The 24,363-nt window shown below is 36.8% G+C and overlaps 1 pseudogene; it reads left to right on the forward strand.

Moving 5' to 3' along the window:
• The window catches only part of LOC136839924 (hemicentin-1-like), an 843,194-nt pseudogene extending 819,304 nt beyond the window's left edge, over positions 1-23,890 (forward strand).
• Positions 23,891-24,363: the final 473 nt, after the last annotated feature.

A 24,363-nucleotide genomic window follows, 5' to 3' on the forward strand; every position in this document is an offset into this window, starting at 1 on the left:
GGGATTTATCTCCTTCCCGGATTTTGATGGATTAACTCCTTCCTGGATTTTGTTTATGGGTAATAAGGAGTGGGATTTATCTCCATCTTAGATGCTTTTGTTTACAAGGAGCTGATCACCTTCAGCCATTATCAATTGTGTTGCCTAGTTAATTTTTAATATAAATATGATTTTCTTTTACAAAACAATGCAAGAGCTTTTGAACTCAAAAACACACACACATACCCACACGATTTGACCCGTGGAGAGAGAGAGAGAGAGAGAGAGAGAGAGAGAGAGAGAGAGAGAGAGAGAGAGAGAGAGAGAGAGAGAGAGAGAGGTCCAAGAAACCAAGTAAAGAAAAGGATTAAATTCCAATCTCAAATGCCAGACCGGTGGAAGAATGACTTACAAAACATGCTTTTTAATTAGTTCCTATTTTAACGGCAAATGTCCCTGAATACGGGGAAAAGACGTTATTTGTTAAACAAACATTTCACGACTACCCGAGTCTTTTGTTTGCCTCGACCTCTCTTGCGTTTATAATGACCGAACAATGACACGAAGCCTTTTTTTTTTAAATAAATTTTTGACCTTTTATGTACGGATGCCTGAGCCCTATAAGAGGGAAAAAATCCGAAGTAATGAACAATAACTGGGAGATTAATCAATGGCGGGGCTCGGTTGTACATGGAAAGTTTAAAGATTGCTAAGACATTCTATATATGCTGTTGAAGGCCTATGCCATTCCCCTAGTAAAAAGGGAAAAACGTCGAGTTATTTGCTAAGATTGGTTCATAAAATTGCTACATAGAATCAGCAGAGAAAATGGATAACTTTTCTTAAAGGAGAAAAATCAACTTTATCATTTTGAAGCCCGTCACGAAGCGCTGCTTAGAACCGCTTCGGTACGCAACTGCATCGCATTATGCCTGTCAATTCTATTTACGTATTTTAATGCCTGTTATGAGGCGCTGCTCACAACAGCTTCTTAATTTCATTTTACATCCGTTTCCCCAGTTTCTTCCCACCTACAGCTGTGCAACTTCTATAACTTTACTTTCCTTCAATTTTCACGTCTCGTTGAAGACCAAATTCCGGCGAACCTCATGAGAGTTTAGAAACGGTATCGATCTTATAGGCTAGTTTATAGGTTTATCCAACTGGCGTCACGACATCCCAAGTCATCGATGCCTCACTAGGAATGGGATTCAATAGTCTAGTTAAAATCATTACTTCTCAATAATAATAATAATAATAATAATAATAATAATAATAATAATAATAATAATAATAATAATACTGAAACCATTTTTTTATGCTAAGATCCTAAACGAAGGAAGATCAACCTTCTATTATTTTTTATTACACATTTGTTCCACTTGGATATTATATCAACATTTTTTAGGATTTGCATTTTGGAATCGGGGGGAATCTGATACGGATTTTTCAAGACCGCAAGGTGTATTTTTTATAGCCTTACTTACATAACCAGTTACTCAGAAGGTCCATTAGTCACATAATATTTAGCTCAGTCAAAGGAGCTTTACTACAGGAAGAAATTCAGTCCAAAGCAAAAACCACGAAGCAGTTCTTATTCCAAGAACCTTAAGCTGGAATCTATCCATCTTTTTCCAACCATCAGTGTAAAAAAAGGTCACTCTAAAACCTCAATAGCCTTCATAAGATCACTAGAGAACATTCAATGGAAATCTAGATTGCGTTCTTCTCGTAAGGAAAAATTACAAAAACTTAGTTTGAATTTACCCACTACTTTTTTTCTACAAAAAACCTTCTTCTAGTCAAAAACCTCAGAGTCAAACCACCTCAATATTTCGAACGCCATCCAAATAGTCTACGTATCTTAACGCCACCTGAAGTGTTGATACAAACTGATCGGCCAACCACTGCGATTTCCCAACAGGTTCAGGCGCCATCTTGGCACTCGCATTGTATAAAATGAATACCGAGCTCTCAAGGGTTCCTGACTAACGTTGTTAAACAGCAAGTTCTCGGAGAGCCTTTGATGATCAGTCTGAAGTAAACATCTCATCAACTATGTCGATGGGCTGACGGCCAGGGAAAATGATACGCTCAGTCAATACGCTGCTTACAAATTCATGGCGAATATCGTCCATCCGAGTGTAAATTACTCGATGCTCATTCTAGGATAAAGGAAACTTGCTGCAATTAACCGCCCCCCTCCCCAACCCCCACCCCCTCCCTCCTCAAAACAATGAAAACAAGGAACCGTCTTATTTGTACAGCCAGTTCATGCTAGATGAGGCGAATACGATTTCTATTTAGATCATGAAATATACGCAGGGCGTAAACTGGGTCCTGAATTCGCTCGGTTTCCCGTTCCGAGAAATAATAATAATAATCTGTAACATTTCTCTTCGGGGAAAAGAAAGTGAATGATCCTTTCTTCGGCCGGTGTGGAATTCTGATGTGCTTCGGAATGAAGTTAAGCATAAAGAAAAAAAAAAAAAAAGCAGAGAGGGGATTTAAAAAAAAAAAAAGACAAGGAATAAAAGCAAGGAGTGAAGGGCATAAGCGGGGAAAAACGGCAAGAATATGCAGGAGAGGAGGAAAAAATAAAAGCGATTAAAAGTAAAGCAAAAAAAACGTATGTGAGAAAAACGTAAAAGAAAATAAAAGTAGGGGCACCAAATGAAACCTAATAAAAGTAGGAGAAACAAATTAAACTCAATGTTTAATAAAAGTAGGATCAACAAATAAAACCTAATAAAAGTAGGGGCACCTAATAAAAGTAGGGGCACCAAATAAAACCTAATAAAAGTAGGGGCACCAAATAAAACCTAATGGAAGTAGGAGTAAAGAATAAGACCTAATATTTAATACAAGTACGATCATCGAATAAAATCCAGTCGAAGTAGGATCAACGAATAAAACCCATAAAAGTAGGGACACCAAATAAAACCTAATAAAAGTAGGAGTAACGAATAATACCTAATAGGATCATCGAATAAAATCCAATGAAAGTAGGATCAACGAATAAAACCTAATAAAAACAGAGGCACCAAATCAAACAAAATAAAATTACGAGTAACTAGCTAAAGCTAACAAAAGTAGGATCAACGAAGCTAAAGCTAACAAAAGTAGGATCAACGAATCAAACCGAACAAAAGCAGATCAAAGAAAAAAACCTAATAAAAGTAGGAGCAACGAAAATAAAGCCTAGTTATCTATCATTCATCTCCCCCCCCCACTCTTTACCTGACTGTACAAATAAGACCATACATCTATTTACTTCGAAGGTGGGGGGGAAGGTTATTCAGCGAGTCTCTTTGAGCCGAGGAAAAACTATGAATAACAAATGTCTTCCGGGACAGAAAAAAGGGCAGAAAGAAAATCCTTATCACTAACTGCCTCGTGAATAAATTATCATTTTACAGCCATTAATATCCAAAAAGCCCCAAGGACCCGTTTCCCGTAGGACGGAAGGGACTATATATATATATAAAATGTGGTCCTTGAGATCCTCCCATTAAGACTTCTCATTAGCGTGAAAACTTCCTCCTCTTAACAAGGAGAATGGGAAAAAACTTTCCCCCCCCCTTATCGCTTCTTTTTTTTTTTTTTTTACTTCTAGGCCTTTCAAACAAAAGCCTGTCGTTCTCTGCCTCTTGGATAGGATGGAACTAGGATGGGAAGGAACTAGTACAGGAAGGCATTCAAGAAATCCTTCTCCTAAACCATGAATAATAAAAAAAGTATTTATTTTTTTGTTTTAATTTCAGTCTAGATTTCCCCGAAAAAAAATGTCTTCTAGGATGGGAAGGAACTAGTAAAGGAAGGAATTTAAAAAATCCTTCTCCTAAGCGAAGAATAATAAAAAAAAAAAGTCTATTTTTCTTATAATTTCAGTCTAGATCTCTCCGAAGAAAATGTCTTCTAGAATGGGAAGGAATTCAAAAGTCCTTCTCCTAAACCAGGAATAATAAAAAAAATTCTATTTATTTAAGTTTTTTAATAATTTCAGTCTAGATTTCCCCGAAAAAAAAAAATGTCTTCTAACATGGGAAGGAACTAGGACGGGAAGGAACTAGGACGGGAAGGAACTAGTACGGGAAGGAATTCAAGAAGTCCTTCTCATAAACCAAGAATGATAAAAAAAAGTCTATTTATTTATTTATTTATTTATTTTAAAATTTCAGTCTAGATTTCCTGGAAAAAAATTGTCTTCTGTCCGTTATATTTTCGACATGAGAGTTCCAAATGGGCTCTCTTTATTCAACAAAATCTTCCCATTTAATATTCCTTTATTGGATTCCTTTATTGTTTTCCAATACTAGATCCCAAACGTACTTCAGTTACTTGGAAGTCTTAAAAAAATATAAAAAAAGACATGAAAGCATATTACGCAATATACCCTCTAAGTCTTACCAAATTTTACTTACTGCACAGCTTTAATGGAGGAATGATCGCGAGTTTTTATAGCAAAGCCTCAAGGTTAATGAATGTGTAATATATATTAAAGAGGATCGTCTTCTTCTCCTTCTTCTTCTTCTTCTTCTTCTTCTTCTTCAGAAGAAGAAGAAGAAGAAGAAGAAGAAGAAGATTGTTTTTGTAGTGAAATCTTTGAGATCCTTTTTCCACGAATTGCAACATTTATTGGGATTTAATGCCAGTCTTCTCTTGAGTATAATGGCTTTCACTATTGGAAAGCTTAGATTATATAAAAAAAAATGACTGATCTTTCCTTTTTAGTTTTCTGAAAAGAAAACTATTGTGCCGGCTTTGTCCGTCCGTCAGCACTTTTTTTCTGTCCGCCCTCAGGCTAGAGGGCTGCAAATTAGTATATTTATCATCCACCCTCCAATCATCAAACATACCAAATTGCAGCCCTGTAGCCTCAGTAGTTTTTATTTTATTTACGGTTAAAGTCAGCCATAATCGTGTATGTGGCAATAATACAGGCCATGCCACCACCGGGCCGTGGTTAAAGTTTCATGGGCCACGGCTCATACAGCATCATACCGTGACCACCGAAAGATAGATCTATTTTCGGTGGCCTTAATTATACGATGTACAGAAAACTTGATTGCGCCGATGAAACTTCTGCGAATTTTTTACTTGTTTTTTCTCATTTCGTATATCGAAACGTTATTTTTTTCACTTCTGATAAAGATAACACAAAAGAAAATTTAAAGCAATTTCAAACTTGAAAAGGAACTTTTATGCAAATAACTGTATCGATTCCCTATTCAAAACTCTAGAGTTTATTTACAATTCCATTTTCCTCTTTTCCGTTAATTCAATAATATGTTTATTTAAACAAAAGAGCCTTTGAAAAATGTTTTGTTTATTTAAACAAAACGAAAAGTATTTTCCAAAGTCTCTAAATTACTTCCCGCAATTAGATCTAAGTTTCTATACTAGCGTCACAGTCAGTAACTTAGGAACGACACTGATATGCATCAAGAACAACCCACCTATTTATTATTAATTTGTTAATTTATTCTTCCTCTATTAATAAGTGATCTTTTCTTTCTGAATTTATCATTACCTTCCGTTACTTCTTTCTAATGAACACCATATTCTTTGAAAACTTTAATTCCATGTCAATAGCCCCTGTGGGCCTGTTCCTTATGAATATGGTTCACCTACTGAATAATAATAATAATAATAATAATAATAATAATAATAATAATAATAATAATAATAATAATAGCACATCTGATAACCAGAACTTCTTACCAAGTATGCAATTCAGTAATATCAATTTTGTCTGAGTGTGATGTTTCTAAAGAGAGTAAAGCCTTTGCGTCGTCAAAAATTCCATTAATGTGAGAAGCCTTATTACGTTTACAATTTAAAATTACAATTGCCAATCTTTTTCGGCTATCGATAGCCCAACCTGACAGGAGAGATAATAAGCAATTCTTTAAACGTGTATTATTATTATTGTTATTATTGTTGTTGTTATTATTATTATTATTATTATTATTATTATTATTATTATTATTATTATTATTATTATTATTACTATTCAGAACATGAACCATATTCATATGGAACAAGTCCACCACAGTCAAGCTTCCAAAGAATATGGTGTTCATTTGAAAGAAGTAACAGAAGGTAACAGGAAATACAGAAAGAAGAGATCAGTTTTAGAAAAGCAAATATAAATTAACAAACTAATGAAAAAAAAAATCGGATAAAAATGTAAGCAAGTGAGTGAAAAACAAGGAAAACTGTTTTGGGATGGTAATGTGTTGCATCTTCGCTTTAACTTTTCAAGTTCAGTTTAAATTCAAATACAAATAAAACCAAGATAAGTTATCAAATTTGCATTCATTTTCTTCCATCCTGGTTTTGGAAATACATAAAAAAAATAATCAGATAGAAATTCAGAATAATGAAAGTGTTACAGTACTTAAAAATTTCTAATCAGGGGGGAAAATTCATCAGCTAAATAGAGTGCAAGCAAAAACGAAAACGACAGCAAAACAACCGAAAATTAAAACGAACAAAGATGCGAAGAATGATAACAAAGAACAACGGTGATTAAAAGTCAGTCGAAGAAGTCACGCCGGGGAACAAAGGAGGAGAAGAGAAAGACGAGAATTAATACAGACAAAAGACCGCAGTACCGAGTTCTGATCGCTCCAGTCCAGAATATCAAGAATATAATGAGGCAGAAACTTTTCCCAAAAGAATATTCGAATCAATCTTCATCCGCGACGTGTATCTGAAATGATTTCGTTGTCTTTCAAGAACAAGAAAAACACTGAAAAAAAAAACTGACAGCGGAGTACCGACATGGAAATATGTTTCTTGGAGGAAGCTCGAGATGCCTTAATGGAGTTTGTAACCTCTTTCTATTGTAGCCAAATCGCTGGATGCAAATTCTTAGGCGCCATTACCATAATGCATCCCAAAGGGATGGCAGCGCTTCTAATGTTTTTACAAGTGGCTGATAAAAACCTCACCGGAAGGAGGGAAAAAAATAAGGACCTCAGCGGATGGAGGAAAAAATAGATACCTCAGCGGAAGAAGAAAATAAAAACCTCAGTGGAGGGATGAAAAAATAAAACCTCAGCGGAAGTAGAAAAATAACAAAAACCTCAGCAGGAGGAAAAAATTAAAACCTCATTGGAAGGCAAAAAAAAAAATAAATAAATAAAAACATCAGGGGAAAAAATAAAATCCTCAGAGGTAGGAGGAAAAAATAAAAACGTCAGCAGAAGGAACAAAAATAAAAACCTCGGTTGAAGGAGATAAAAAAATAAAAACCTCAGCGGTAAGAGGAAAGAAAAATGAAGAAACTTAGCGGGAGAAACAAATAAAAACCTCTGCGGAGAAAAAATTAAAAGCCTCTGCGGAGAAAAAAATAAAAACCTCAGCAGAAGGAGGAAAAAACAAAGTAAAAAATGCGCCAAAGTTTCTCGGCACAATCGAGTTTTCTGTATGGGCCGCGGCCCATGAAGCTATCAGCCACGGCCGGGTGACGCCTGTCCTATAGCGTTGCCAGAAACACGATTATAGCTAACTTTAACCTTAAAAAAAAAAAAAAAAACTACTGAGGCTAGAGGGCTGCAACTTGGTATGTTTGATGACTGGAGGGTGGATTATCAACAAAGCAATTTGCAGCCATCCAGCCTCAGTACTTTTGAAAGTCTGAGGGCGGACAGAAAAGGCGCAGACGGACAGACATAACCGGCACAATAGTTTTCTTTTACAGAAAACTAAAAATAAAAACCTCAGCGAAGGGAGGGAAAAAAATGATCTTTATGAATTCATTATGGGGTAAGAAGCCGGAACGGAGTAGCTGCCTGGCTTAAAAGATATCTCCTGAATTGAGAAGAAGGTTATAGCCGTTTTTACGCGGTGCTAAATTCCTATTAGGGCAGTGGGCGCGCAAATTCGCGCGCGAGCGCCGGTCTCTTTCCCATTCTGGCGTATTTGTGCGTGTGTGTTTTTTTTTTCAGCACGGTTTATGAAACGCCTAGGTTAAGAGTTGTTTTTTTAAGGAAATGTAAAGCCTTTTTTGTCTTAATTTGATTATTGAAATTAATCCTCACCAGTTGAAAGGTATCAACTTCTAAATAACTTACCCATTCAAGGAAACGCTTAACTTTAAAACTGCAGGGCTGGAATACTTCACATATACCAATGTAAAGATAATCCTCAGAAAAATTCTGCCAAGTTTAGGAGCTAATTTGATTACTGAAATAAATCATAACCAAACGAAAGATACAATTTTCTAAATTACATAGCCATTAACAAAAAAAAACAGCTTAACTTCAAAACTACAGATAATCCCCAAAAAACTTCTGCTTAAAAGGAAGCAAATATACGAGTAATTTCATGGATAAAAAAAAAAAAACACATCAGACACCAATTACAGTCTCACCCAAGAGGTTATGAGCACGTTCCAACATTCCCGACACCTTTTCTCTCTCTCTCTCTCTCTCTCTCTCTCTCTCTCTCTCTCTCTCTCTCTCTCTCTCTCTCTCTCTCTCTCATCGAACGTCCTTTTCGCCCAAAAACGCTTCCTGGGTAAGCATTTGCATATGGGAAAAACAGCGGGATGGATCAATGGTACCCCCTCCCCTATCACCACCCCCCCCCTATCACCCCAACCCTCTTCCCGCTGACGGAGGATGCGTAGGTCTGTTTCCGCGAATTAAAGAGAGATTCCTCTTTTCTTTTTTAGTTTTTTTATCCTCCTCCTCCTCCTCCTCCTCCACTTTCTTCTTCTTCTTCTTTTCCAGCGCGGAAAACGTCTCAAACTCAATTGCGCCCATTGCAAGTCTCCTGAAAAAGAGTTGGTTATGCAACGACTCCTTTCGCGTTGCAGTGTCGGAAAAGATTATGCTCCTGAAGGCTGAAGATTGAGGTGTTAGGGACGCAGGAGGAGGAGGAGGAGGAGGAGGAGGAGGAGGAGGAGGAGGAGGAGGGAGGAGGAGGAGGAGGAGGAGGGAGGAGGAGAAGAAGAGGTAGGAGGAGGAGGAGGGGGAGAAGAAGAGGTAGGAGGAGGAAGAAGAGGAGACGAAGAGCGAAGAGAAGAAGAAGAAGAAGAAGAAGAAGAAGAAGAAGAAGAAGAAGAAGAGGAGGAGGAGGAGGAGGAAAACTACACCTTTCCACAAAAATGAGATATCGAGGCATATTCAAAATAGCCTGTCCGTTGGAAATGTTACTGATGGATTATAGGGCGGAATTCGAGTTGAAGTTCATGTTATTCTATAATAAAAAGTTAAGTTTATTTTGCAAGAAGAGGAAAAAGAAGACGACCTTTCCCCAAAAATGAGATATCGAGACATATTCAAAATAGCCTGTTCAGTGGAAATAGTACTGATGGATTATGAGGCTGAATTCAAACTTGACTTCCTGTTATTCCAAATTTAAAAGTTATTAGTTTTTTTTTTTTTTTGCAAGTCTTTCCTTCTAATCAAATATCTTTCTCACGAATGAACAGAGACTTATATCTATCCGCAATGCCTACAACTTGCCTGTGACGGGGCACTGTCGAAATGACAAAAGGTTCCTTACAGTGGTCCTCGTACTAATAGTTGCACCGCTGTCTGACCTTTTGTTTTTACTCCATTCTTCCTAGTTTCTTCAAGCCTAGATGTTCAACTTCTTTAACTTAATACTGACATTGTCATCTAATTCTCTCTCACATACACACACATATGTGTGCACATATATATATATATATATATATATATATATATATATATATATATATATATATATATATATATACATATATATATATATATACATACAAACATATACATACACACACACATATCGACACACAGATAAATAGATATTAATCTCCTTTCCTTCCTTGTGTCGCAAACAGGACCACCAGACCCGCCGAAAAACTGCACCATAGCCAACCAGACAACGGACGCCATCCAAGTCTCCTGCACGCCTGGTTTCGACGGAGGACTCACTCAAATATTCTACATGGAAGTAAGTTGAATGATTGACTGATCTGATGTTTCGCTGATGTTACCCGACTGTTGATGTAAGACTTGATTGCTTGTAAAAAGAAAAAGATAAATTTTTATTATTTACACGTTCCTCGTAATGTAGTGAAAAGAGAATTTGTGTTATAATTTTTTCACTTGGTTTTGGAAAATTCTAACACCGCAAGGAACCGCTGAGGTAGAAGGTCCCCAACTTAGATGTCTCAAAATTCATAATTAAAAGAGAAAGTAAAAACAAAATAGATAGGTTTCAAAAATCATTTATTCAGACAAAGCAAAAATAATTACCTTAACGTATTTTTAAATCCTTAATGACATTCGTATATGACTTCATTAACCGGAAAATTTTACTGACAATCCCCACGCCATCCCCCACACCCCTCCCAACGGTCTTCACATAAGTAAACATTCATAGAATGAAGAAATGAGTTCACCAAGCACAAAAAATAAACTAAATCAAATAATTTCCAAACCCTCTATGACAATCAGCCATCATCCATTCCATTCGAACTTACCTACTGACAACACGGACGCCATCTTACCCCTCCCACAGGTCTACGATTCGACGACGGGAGCCCTACACCGAAACCTCTCTTCGTCGGAGCCCTTCTTCGTGCTGACGGCGCTCCGGCCAGGGATAGCCTTCCTCATGATGACCTACGCAGCTAACGGCAAGGGCAGAAGCCCCATCTCGAAGCTCGAGACTTTCACTTTGAAAGTGGCCGAGAAAAGAACAGGTAAACGGGAGATTTCTCTTTGCTGTCTTCATTGGCTAAGTTAGTTAAGGAACTGTCCGTGAAATCGTGTCCCCAAATAAATTCTATAAGCACTGAATTTAAAAGTGGCATAAGACCGAATTGGCAAAGGATATTTATTTATATAACTATTATTTGAGATTTTAAGCAATATTCAGTAACTCAGTTCTAACAGTTTATAAATTAAGAGTTCAGAAAATATTTGTAAAATGGCATGTGAGTGCTATCGCAGAAGGTGAGTACAGAGTATCCTCTGTCAGTGTCAAATGAAAAATTGAACAAATGGTGATCCTCTGTGTCAAATGATTGACATAGTCTAAATGTAGCAAAATACAGCAGACTATTATTAAACCAGTAAGTCCAACCTAACCTAACGTATTACGTCTCAGTGGCCTGAGGAATGGGCAAATGTTCCCCTGGAACCGGCAAATCCTAACCTAACCTAACCTTAGGACTGTGTCATCTTCCTTGACACCTACTCTCACCCTCAAACCACTGAATTGTCGCTTGATTTATTTCACCATCTCTCTGGTTCCATTTCATTCACTTGTGCTCTCACTCAGCTTTCCCCTTTTACGAACGCTTTCCATCTCTTTCACTAGACTCAGTACTTTCTCTTCACTATCCTCACTTGATAATGTATCCTAAGCAATTAGCAATTACCATGAAATACCTACAATCCTTTCTTTGACTGCATTATACACACACACACACACACACACACACACACACACACACACACACACACACATATATATATATATATATATATATAGACAGACAGATAGATAGATAGATAGATAGATATATATATATAGACAGACAGATAGATACTTAACAGTTAGCAGACAGATAAAGTCCCCTGGGCCTCTGAAGGCTTATAGGGCAGAAGCTGATCTCCTGTTTCTTAGGTCGACAGCCAGTGGGGACAGGTCCCAATGCCTATGACATGGCCAGTGTGTCGCCAGGCCCACTGTTTAACTCCCAGCCTGAAGGCTGGTACCTAATCTCCTACCGATCCTCTTGGGTTTTTTCGGACCTTTAGGATGACGGGCTACCAGATTTATGCAGTGGCACAATCGGAGCCATCAGTGAGCGGCAGAATTTGAACCCTGGCCCTCTCGACTGGTAGCTGAGAACCATATAACTGCGCCGCCACGGTGGCATATATATATATATATATATATATATATATATATATATATATATATATATATATATATATATATATATATATATATATATATATGTATATTTATATACACACTGCTTTCAGAAGCAATGAATTATTCACAACTTTTTGTCTACAGAGAGCTCTATTAAAGCATTTACTTTCGATATGACCTGAATGCTTCTCTTGATAACTTCATCATTCCCTTTCATTCATTCTGGGCTCATCCCAATCAGAAGTGATATAACAGAGTTTATTAATGAATCCTTTTAAAAGAATCAGGTTATATTACAAGGCGTTAGAAGCAAATATTTGTATATGTATATGTATATATATATGTATATATATATATATATATATATATATATATATATATATATATATATATATATATATATATATATATATATATATATATATATATACATATACATATACAAAGGATCTGCTCAATCCCAAATGGTGTGGTATGTTGTACGGGAAATAGCTATGTACTTTAACTATTTTAATAACAATAAAATCGAGTTTGTAAGAATATGGACCAGGCTGTTTATTTCCATTAGGCACAATGCTTTACTTAATAAAGCCTTCTTTTGTATAAAATTCCCCATGAAATGTTGGCAAGCTCTAAAAATCTTAACAAGTGTTCGCTACACCAGGAGAACCACATATATTGTAATACGAACGGCAAACTGTAGGCAATACTCGTTATTTTTGACCCTCAGATTCTTACTTGCTGCCTGTCTAAGTTGTTTGGTAATGTTTTGCCATATTTTCACCATTAATTTCAGCAAAGATACCTGAACAGTTTTATCGAGAATCCACTGTAGTGATGTGAATTCAAGGTTGTCAAGTGAAGCTAGTTTTCATACTATCACTAAACTGATATTTATATTAATCTATAATGAAGTCCAGCACTGTCACACTGTCTCCTTAGAGAATCTAGAAATGGGAATAGGTAAAATGGGGAAAACAAAATTTCAATAACATTTATAATCACTATCGCTAAAATTGAGATTTAACACTGAGACCTTCTAGATTCTGGAAAACTGAATCTCGGGGTGTCTGGCTACAATAGTTTATTTCAACTAGAAATGAAATGGAATTTTTGAAAACTGAATCTCGGGGTGTCTGGCTACAATGGTTTATTTCAACTAGAAATGAAATGGAATTTTTGAAAACTGAATCTCGGCGTGTCTGGCTACAATAGTTTATTTCAACTAGAAATAAAATGGAATTTTTGAAAACTGAATCTTGGCGTGTCTGGCTACAATAGTTTATTTCAACTAGAAACAAAATGCAATTTTGAAAACTGAATCTTGGCGTGTCTGGCTACAATGGTTTATTTCAACAAGAAACAAAATGGAATTTTTGAAAACTGAATCTTGGCGTGTCTGGCTACAATAGCTTATTTTGACTAGAACTAAAATGGAATTTGATCATCCTTTGCACTTTATGAAAGCCTGGACAACAATAATGCGACATGCTGGTATGGTTGAACTTTTAACATAATCAACAGTAAAAACAGATAATCATCACCCAGTGACTAATCCTGCCCACTCACCCTCGACCGCCCTCTTCCTTCGAAGGTCCTCCAACGCTCTTTGAATTCACACCAGTTCTGGGGATCCTCATCGGCGTGGTTCTGGCCCTGATCCTCACCGCCCTGGTCATCATGGTGGTCATGAAGATGAGGAGGCCCATCCCGACGGCCGCCGGCAACCCGGGATCGCGGGACGAGTTCAAGGGCGACCTGGAGAACAAGCCCCTCAACGTTGGAGTGCTGGCTTCCAGGGTAAAGGAGGGGCCTCCGACGGGAGGCGGGGGTGTAGACCCGGATGATAAGAATCCTGACATAATACCTCACAAGACAGGTAAAACCCGAAGACCATTCGTCTTTATTCATTTAAGTCTTTTTTAAGTCTTTTATTTATCCAGTCTTAATATAACATAGGTTGGCGTGTCTTTCAAAGTTCCTTGGAAGTTACCTCATAGCATGAGAGCATCTTTCCCAAAAATAAATCTCTCCTACTTATCCTGTCTTGATATAGTATAGGTTGGTATGTCTTTCAAAACTCCTTTGAAATTCCATGAAAGCATCTTTCCCAAAATATATCTCTTCTACTTATCCTGTCTTAGAATAGTTTTGATTGGTATGCCTTTCAAAATGCCTTTAAAATTCCCTGATAACATGAAAGCATCTTTCCCCAAAATAAATGTTTTCTACTTATCCTGTCTTAGAATAATTTTGATTGGCAGGTCTTTCAAAATACCACTGACATTTCCTCATAACATGGAGGCATCCTCCCCAAAAATAAATTTTTCAAGATTATTTGCAGGCAGTCTTTCAGATAGTTTTCAAAAGCCTAAAAGAAAACGCCAGTGAATTATTGCTGTTGTTGTTAGATTAAACTGGTTTTGGGTCAGCATGGACTCTTGCTCAATTAGTCTGCCAGTAGTTTTATATATCAAAAACAATTACCTTCACGGTTCATATATCAGTAAATAATATCATGTTTTCTCCAACCTGCATGGGGTGTCTCTAAATGGTCAGCCAGTAGTTTTATGCACTGATAACGAAAAACTTTTCCATTTATTTAGCCTTAAAATTAACTTTTTCACTTCGGCACAGGCTCTTGCTCAATAAATATCCTGTAGTTTTATTTATCACATGCAATGAACCCCTGGGCTTAAATAACGGTACAAAGTATTCAGCTGGATTCGTGCAAGCACGGGCTCTTGCTTGAGGATGGCCTGGAATTTTTCTTATAATTATTTTGACTCTATATCCAAAGATTTTCACGGGTTTTGATTTCAGTGGGAAACTTTGCTAATTATTCCCCGTATGATTTCAGAAGAATTTTGCTAACTTTTCCTGTACGATTTCAGAAGAATTTTGCTAACTATTCTCCGTATGATTTCAGAAGAATTTTGCTAACTTTTCCCGTATGATTTCAGGAGAATTTTGCTAACTATTCCCCGTATGATTTCAGAAGAATTTTGCTAACTATTCCCGTATGATTTCAGAAGAATTTTGCTAACTATTCCCCGTTTGATTTCAGAAGAATTTTGCTAAATTTTCCCCGTATGACTTCAGAAGAATTTTGCTAACTATTCCCCGTATGATTTCAGAAGAATTTTGCTAACTTTTCTCGTATGATTTCAGAAGAAATTTGCTAACTGTTCCCGTATGATTTCAGAAGAATTTTGCTAACTATTCCCCGTATGATTTCAGAAGAATTTTGCTAACTTTTCCCGTATGATTTCAGAAGAACTTTGCTAACTATTCCCCGTATGATTTCAGAAGAATTTTGCTAACTTTTCTCGTATGATTTCAGAAGAATTTTGCTAACTATTCCCCGTATGATTTCAGAAGAATTTTGCTAACTTTTCCCGTATGATTTCAGAAGAACTTTGCTAACTATTCCCCGTATGATTTCAGAAGAATTTTGCTAACTATTCCCCGTATGATTTCAATAAGAAATTAGCTAACGTCTCCCAGTGTGTTTTCAGTAAAATATTAACTAATTTCTCCCTGCACGTTCTCAGTAAGAAACTTTGCATACTTTTCCCAGTATGATTTTGGCAAGAAATTTGGTAACTTTTACCCGTATGATATCAATAAGAAAGTTTCTACATTTTCCCCGTATGATTTCAAGAAGAAACTTTGCTAACTATTCCCCGTATGATTTCAAGTATGAGATTTGCTAACTTTTCCCGTATGATTTCAGTAAGAAACTATGCAAACTTTTCCCCGTATGATTTCAGTAATCTGCTAACTTTACCCCCCTATGATTTCTGTAAGAAATTTGACCAACTTTTACGAATCCACTTAGAAAATCTTGCTAAACTTACCCCGTATGATTTCTATAGGAAAAAGTTTGCTAACGTTACCCCGTATATATTTCGCTAGGAAAGTTTGCTGACTTTTCCCTGATTTCCAGATGTTTCGTACCAAGACTACGAAGCCATTGACAGAGGCAGCAAAGGGATGGCAGGAACCAACTTAGATTCTTCAGTAACTATCCGAACTTTACCTCGAACGGTAAGCAAAGCAAAAACACATAATTGTTGTTGTTACTGATGAAATTTTTTTTTATTATTATTATCATTACGAGCTATGTGAATCTATGAACATCCTTTTGGGAATATTACCTCGTTTAAGAAAAAAATGTGCAGTTGCTATAATTGTTTACAATTGTATCATATTTAGGCTCATATAACATTTACAAAATTTATTTGCTCTCTATTTTGACTTGTGTTGGTTTACTGAAACCTTTCTAGGATTTTTTTTTTAATTAAAAAAAAAATTAGACAAAACTATACGAATTCAGAATTCTCTTGAGGTTATTCAATACTGTTTCGGCCCCAACCATTTTGTCCACAAGATTCCAGGAGATCTGTTCATCATTTATAATAAAACGCGTTGATAATATTTACAATTTTATAATTTCACCAGGATGAAGATCCAGTCATATGAGAACATTGTGACCAAATGAATTGAAAAAAGTTAACGTGTCACTGCCTAAATTATTTGCAATTCTACGATACTCATGACCTTAACACCTGAGGAAATAAGGATTTAATTAAACACCTTTCCAAGTTTTAGAGTTACCACCAAGTACACAGTATATCTAAGTGAAGAGTATGCATCTTATTTCAGGGAAGAAATGATGCTATAAAAAAATAATAAACAGCTCACAAAGTTCATATATCCATTTTTTATAAAAAATCTTCAATTATATAATAATAATAATAATAATAATAATAATAATAATAATAATTATTATTATTATTATTATTATATTATTATCATTATTATTATTATTCAGAAGATGAAACCTATTCATATGAAACCAGTCCACCAAGGGGGCCACTGACTTGAAATTCAAGCTTCCAAAATATATGGTGTTCATTAGGAAGAAGTAAGAGGAGGTATAGGGAAATGCAGCAAGAAGAGATCCCACTTATTAAATAAAAAAAAAAAAAAAGAAAGAATATTTTCAACCCTAGAGGCCTTACGAAAAGCCTAATAATATGCAAATTGAATAATTACCGAATTTTAAAACGGGAATAAACCTTGCAAAATTGCGTGTAGTACTGCATGAACGCGCACACCCGTATACATAGACACTATAAATATATATATATATATATATATATATATATATATATATATATATATATATATATATATATATATATATATATATATTATCATATATATAAAATATATATATATATATATATATATATATATATATATATATATATATATATATATATATATATATATATAGAGATAGATAGATAGATATATATACTTGTTTATATATATATATATATATATATATATATATATAATATAATTATAATTATAATTATAATCTATATATATATATATATATATATATTTTATATCTACACATATTTATTTATATACGCTTAAAACATTTGTCTCAATCCGGGCGGCCGCGAGTCCAAAACAAGAACCACAGAATGATATTAACAGTTACTGCCCGGTCCCGAAACAATAAAAGGAAAAGGCTTAAGTTGGTTACATGACCGTTGATCAAAACTCTTTGTTGCTGGTTCCAACAATCTTACGTTTTCAACCTCGCAACGAAGTCATAATTCAAAGTGAAGTTCATTTCACATTGATCTGATGATGAATACTGATAATATGCAGCTAAACTTATTATCTGTGTGCAAGTATTTTTAGCCGAAAGGAAGGACATGCCACAGAATCTTAGGAGAAAAGTATTACCAGCTAATCTTTGAATTATAACAGTTGCAAAATATGTGAGGAACATTGGTATAATATGCTACGGATACTGTTCCCAAACATGTAGAGGGAAAACAATTAATTTATCGGTATTATCTAGGGATATCAATGACAAAACCTGTGTTTTTGTTTTTGTTTTAGTGCCAAAACATTTATTTTTGTTTTAATGCCAAAACATGTTATTTTTGCCAGTACCAAAACCTGTTATTTTTGTTTTACCAAACAGAATGACGTTATATACTCATACTGCAAACTTTTCAAACCTCGAGTAAATCTATAAAGATTTTGTAAAAATCAATAAAAAGTGAATGCACTTATGAACAAGTAATGAGAATAGAAGTAAAGTATAACTACTGATATATACCGTCATTATTAACTTTTATCCTTTAATTTTGTTGGGTCTTCAAGGCCTCAATGTTATCCATTGTAGATGGTACCAAGCTATTGCAATTCTGAGCAATTTCTTCTCCTTTCACATAGTAATATGTAACATTATGCTCAACAATCACTCCGTCTTCGGGATTGTGCGATCGAAAATACAAAATATATCTAAAAAAGAAAATATGGAGCATACATAATTTACTACGGACAAATGGAATAGTTTCACATGCAGCAACTGTGAGCACTTTACTGAGAGCGCCTCCATCAAGTACAACTGCTCATGAAGTGAGCACAACTCGGCCTCCCCTTAACTGGGCACTTAACTGGAAACTGTCTTTTTTACATCTTGTGAGGCTGAGTTGTCTGGAATGATTTACGAGTGCTTCCTCCTCTCCCCTTCATACACGACAAAGGTCATCGAAATGCCAGTTACCTGGATTGAAAACTGAATTTGAAATGGCTAAATCGATGACGCGAATTTTCGGAAGTAAAATGACGAAAAAGAGTCTGGCAATGAAAGTTCAATGCACCAGCTCGGAAAAAGTCTAGCATTTTGAAAAACTGATGACTTATTGACATGAAATACCAAACGCTGTTTACGTCTGAAGGTGAGCGTGGGGACGGCGAAATGTCACTCAATTGTATATCTGCAATTTGCGATGGAAAATTCAATTCCTTACCAATTTTTGTTCTTTGGGAACGTATTCGGTATAACTGACAAAATAACATTCCCGAAAAGGAAGAAAAACTGAAACAGAAGTAAAAATCAGTTAATGACAACGAAAATGTATTTTATTATTGGCACGAGAGAATTCCCACGTAGGAATAAATGATATTTAGCAATAAAAAAAAATTATAACCTATAACCTAAACAGAATCAAACAATTACTAATCATGCATTGCATTGACAAGATCACAAACAATAAACAAATAAACATAAAAAAGGATATAGTTTAACTGACTAAAGGTCTGATACTACTGGTTTCAAGATCCCCCCCCCTTGAGTAAAGTTTTACCGCTGTAAGAGACCTAAATATGACAAAGTAGATAGCCCACCAGTCAAAAAAAAAAAGCGACCCAAATACCTCTACCAATTAAGGTAAAAAAAAAAAAAAAAAAGGGGGCATTCTGAGTGGACGCCAATTATCAACAGACAAGATGCCGCAATATTTGCTGCAATATTTCCTACTGCACGAAGGTATCGTGAAAGGCTGAAAAGGTAATTACTAATTAGCAAAACCTCTTCTCAGGCTTACCCCTTTGGCTCACATAGACGTGGCATGAAGATGTGCTAAATGTATGATGACGTCACTGACGGTTAAGAAAGAAGAGCCATGAACGAATGAAGACGGATTTGTGAAAAATACTTGTTGAGAAATTCCATAAAATCGACTTCTGATAACGAGCATCAGCTCAAACACGCGGAAAATGTCAACAAATAAAGCGATTTCAAATATTAATAAGTGAAAAATACGCTGTACAGAAAACTGTACAGCGTATCATGCTGTTTGAAATTTTCAGCCACAGCCCATGAAACTCAGAAATGGTCCGGTGATGGCCTGTGTTGTTGGTAAAAATATCGGTGCCAGAAGTACGATTATAGCTAACTTTAACCTTAAATAAAATCAAAACTACTGAGGCTGGAAGGCTGCAATTTGGTATGTTTGATGACTGGAGGGTGGATGATCAACATACCAATTTGCAGCCCTCTACTGTAGCCTCAGTGGTTTTTAAGATCTGAGGGCGGAGAGAAAAAGCGCGGACGGACAGACAAAGCCGGCACAATATTTTTCTTTCACAAAAAACTAAAAACCTGAAGGAAGTGTCATATTCCAAAGTTTGATTATACTACCTAACTGTGAATATTTCTAAATCTCATTGGAGCGATGTTTTCCTGTTAAGAACTAATATCGTTCTGGAATTTTGCTTCCGTGACATCTGAGAGATTGGTATACGACCCCACTTTTCTCAAAGGTTTATTTTTGATCGAAACCTGAATCTTTTTTCGTTGGAGTTTTTTTTTTTTTTCCTTTCTTTTGTGACTGAAAACCTGGAATTTTGACATCGGCGTCTCTTCGTCAAAAGGAAGAAACGGCATATGAAAATTATATTTGAAACAGAAGTAATAATATCTAATATATCAGGTTACGAATACCTCTTGGTGAAGGAGAGGAAATATTCTTACTGAATTTTGAAACTCGAAAGACTTTTTTTTTTTTGTTTTTTTTTAGAAAGAAATCATTACATAGACACAGTAAACATCACTTGACCTTTTGGTCTGGTTTAGAATTCTATTAAGTTCCGAACGTTCCTTCTTTTCAACTGTATTTTTAGAATGTGTATTACTGTAGGGGAAAGTCTCTTAGCGACTGGGAAGTACTGTAGCCTTAAGAAATGCTCTTGACTATGTATAGTCTCTAGAATATCTATATGTATAGTTGTAGGGATCAGGTTACTCCATTTTGGTTTCTTTCGCTCGTAAAAATTCCCCATCTTTGGTTACGGGTCTGTTCTCTGTTAAATGAACACCAGGGTAGCTATAGAGTCTTCTAGACGTTAGATTAACTTACAGTTTCTACCTGATGAACATCTTTTATTTAGTCTACTGCGTCATTTCCATAATATCAGTTCCAAAAAATTTCTTCACTGAGGAAATAAAGATTGAAGACATAGCACACACTTGACTTCGCACTGATCAACATTAGTCCCGTAGGCGAGCTTATCATCTACTTCCCTTGTGACAGTTCACGAGTCTCAAATGCTGTTTTTAATATTCTACACCACCACAGGCACAGCAGCAATCATCTTTTTATGCTGCAGGTCAGTCTGAACAGGACAGTATATACATAGCAGCATGACTCATTCTAACCCAGTTAGCATGACTCGAGGAAAGAGCATGAGTAATCTTTTTTTCTTAGACTAGATTCACCGCTGCCGGCATAACTGTCAAGCCGACTAGAACCAATTACTTTTGTAGAGGAATCATACGCATGGATTAACCCCTCCTGGGATTGGACTGTACATACTATACTGAAGCTGAGAGCTTCCACATTTTGATTCATTTCCTCATTTTTTAATTTTTATTTTTATTTTGGGATGGAACATGATGGATGGACGTAGAAGTCTTGAGGAAGCCAGATTCCACCGTCGTGCTTACCATGTCAGAACTCTTGCAAAATACCACATTCTGCAACAGTGGTTTCAAGGCTATCACTGACTTCTATGGCCGTTGCATTGTGTTGCTCCTAGGCTGCGCAGGTCTGTGCCTAATTTAGAAGTGCATCTTGATCTCATTTTTTTTAATGTCTTAGATTATATATACATATATATATACTTTGCGTTACCTGAAAGAAAATTCAGACATTTCCACCTTCAAAAGAAAGTGTACTGTACTGTACTGTGATCTTTCCGTCAGTGTGCTCTGTCAGTATCTCTCTCACTAACCCACGCCGATCTGATTTTCAGGGTCATAGCATGAGCATGATGTAAGTTCAAAGAGCGACAGAGCTCCTCTCAGTATTCCATTCAATACTATATAGATTTCTATATAGATTTCTATCTCTCTCCTGAAGCCATGTAAGAGCAGTGTCCCATTTTCAGTTCCATTCATGAACTTTTATAGATGGCCCTCTTGCTAGCAAGCACAAGACCTCCAACCCCCCCTTTTTTTTCACGACAACTTCTGAGAGGTAGATTAGTCCCTAAATGGCTATCTATTGACTTCCCATTCGGTAGAATTTTCTATGTTTTGTTCATGGCCCAGTAGCATTTCAGTCTTCACCCTTCGTAACTGGTAAATCTGATGTACCTTTTATTTCTCTTCCATGTCGAACTTCGAGTCTATCAGATGTTTACATAAATGCCTTTTCAAGTTAATGAAAGGATGGAAATCAGATGCAAAAGAATGTGATATTGCAGATAATAACGACTTGTCAAATTTGATGTGAATGAGGCTTTTGCATTTAGTTTTGTACTGTACATATGCGGCAGTCAAGTACATGAAAATAGGTCACCATGAGATTCATAATTCATATCTTGTATATAAACCTTTATAACATTAAATTTCGGAAAGCCAAGACACCTGTCACTTAGGGATAGCAGTATAACAAGATAGGCCTAATCTAATGTCATGTCCTTCAACGGACTTACATCCTCTCATATTCTCTTCGCCCGCACAGCCTAAGGAGCCATCTCCCGTCAAGGAAGTGACCTACGCGGAACCATCGATGATACTGACGAAGGCGCAGCCGGGGTACCAAGTGAGCGGCACGGATCTGTGTCTCTTCGCCGCTAAGCGGAGAAGCGCCTATCTGCCCCTCATCCCAACGACCTCGGCTCCTGCTGTAGCCAATTCCACGCCCATGACATCTACAGTCTCCGCGTCCCCATCATCATCTAGCCCGATGGCGGAGAACCGCGACGGCGCCGCCGTCTACGCCACCGTACAGCCCATCACCAAGTATGGCTCCCGGTCGAACAGCCCGCATCTTTACAGCCCCATAGAGCATCCCCAGACGGCGGCAACGGCTTCCATCGGGGCTCAAAACGGCGGCCACCAGGCATCGCTCACGAATCTGTATGCCTGCGTCAACGTCCAACCCGCCAGCAGGAGAAGCGTCCACATCCCCGCGACCACGAGCCACGTCTACGCCACGATCACGCGCCCCCGCAGCACGACCAACGTCGACAGCGTCGCGGCGCCGAACCTGACGAATATCTACGCGACCGTAGACAGGAGTAAGGCCGCAGCAGTTCTTCCAAGCAAGCGTAACTCTTACGTGACGCTGGGGAACTGGAGTCCCCAGGCTCTCTTGTCTCCTCCAGACAGCCAGGACAAGAGAGGGACAATGCCTCGGCCTCCCGGGAGGTGCATCCCTTACGAAAGCGCGGTGTAGGGACACCCGGACCCTGTCTAACTGATAATGGATGCTAAGAAGTACTGTACTTTCCCGCCTGCTAAAAATTTCATCACTGACTGTATTAACCGTGTACGTGTGAATTGGTTAAGAGACTGTGCTTTGTGTAAGTTGTGTGTAAACTAATGTGAGTGTCGAACGAGGAAGTGGAACAAGTAAACAATGCCAGACAATTCTGGCAAGACACTGCATCTCGAATTCTTCCATCTCTGTATATATTTTAAAAGAAAAAAAAAAGAGCAAACGTGTATATTAGTGTTCTCTATGAAGCTTTAAAGTAATTATAAGTAAAATAAATAGTTTTCCCGATAACGCAAGGAATGGAGAAGTCGTTTTTATCAACTGCTATTTTTTGACAACAGACAAGAGGGTTTCAAAGCGTCAAACTGAACAGTTACTAGGTGTGAATGGGCGTGACTCAATGAAGGTACACTGGAATCTGGTTTGCCTAACGTGGTCTAAACAGGGTTGAGAATTTCGATTTCTTTTCAAAGTGCTGTGTCGTATCTCTTCTACGTACTAAGCAGAAAACGTATTTAATTCAAGGTGTGATCTGGAATGTACGGAATGTAAAACCAAAGGTTCTTCTTTTTGATTTTCTTGTGGACATTACAGAATGACATTACGGAATCCGTTCTAGCATGTCTGAATGCTGGCAAGAATAATGTACGTTGCAGCAACAAATTGTTTGCTTTATACTTCCCAATGATCATAAGAAAGGAAGACCTCAGTTTTCGTTCACTTCTGTACATGAATATGTTCAATGCTTTATTTTTGAATATGTACTGCAAGATCTATGGCCAAAAATCCTACTTGAAAGTTTGTATGTATGTCATTTTCTTTGAATATCTAAGACATTAAAATCCTTCAATTTGTTTCTGCTTGTAATTTTGAAACAGTTTTCATATACTTCAATAAACAGAATACGATACGCTCAAGTCCTTGTAGCTGGGTCCTTAAAAGGTAACAAAACTTATATACTTTTTTTAATCTCTGTAAAAAAAAATAGTGTGTTGAGTTTTTCTCCTTAGGGAGGTACACGTATGAGTGTATGATACATACAAAGGAACACGCATGTGTGTGTACCAAGTATGTGTAAGGAAGGTTCAGAAAATATGCTACAATGTACTAATCTGGAGCACTAAGAGAAAACTAAAGTCAGCATTCCAACCTCATGTGTCAAATCCAAACTGCAAGCATCAGGCTGAAAGGAAGTTTACCCACCTGTGCTTTAATCAAGGTTTCAGTGTTCAGTTCCTCAGGCGATGTGAATGCTGAGAAGCAGCACATCATAGACTTGCCCTTATAGCCAGACAGAGGAGGAGAGAGAGAGAGAGAGGGAGAAAAAAAATCTATCTTCAGAAATAGGCCTAAACCTTGCGGTTGGAAAATGAAAAACGCGAGG

The sequence above is a fragment of the Macrobrachium rosenbergii genome, chromosome 1, assembly GCF_040412425.1.
Source record: "Macrobrachium rosenbergii isolate ZJJX-2024 chromosome 1, ASM4041242v1, whole genome shotgun sequence".
In the NCBI taxonomy this organism is placed as follows: Eukaryota; Metazoa; Arthropoda; class Malacostraca; order Decapoda; family Palaemonidae; genus Macrobrachium; species Macrobrachium rosenbergii.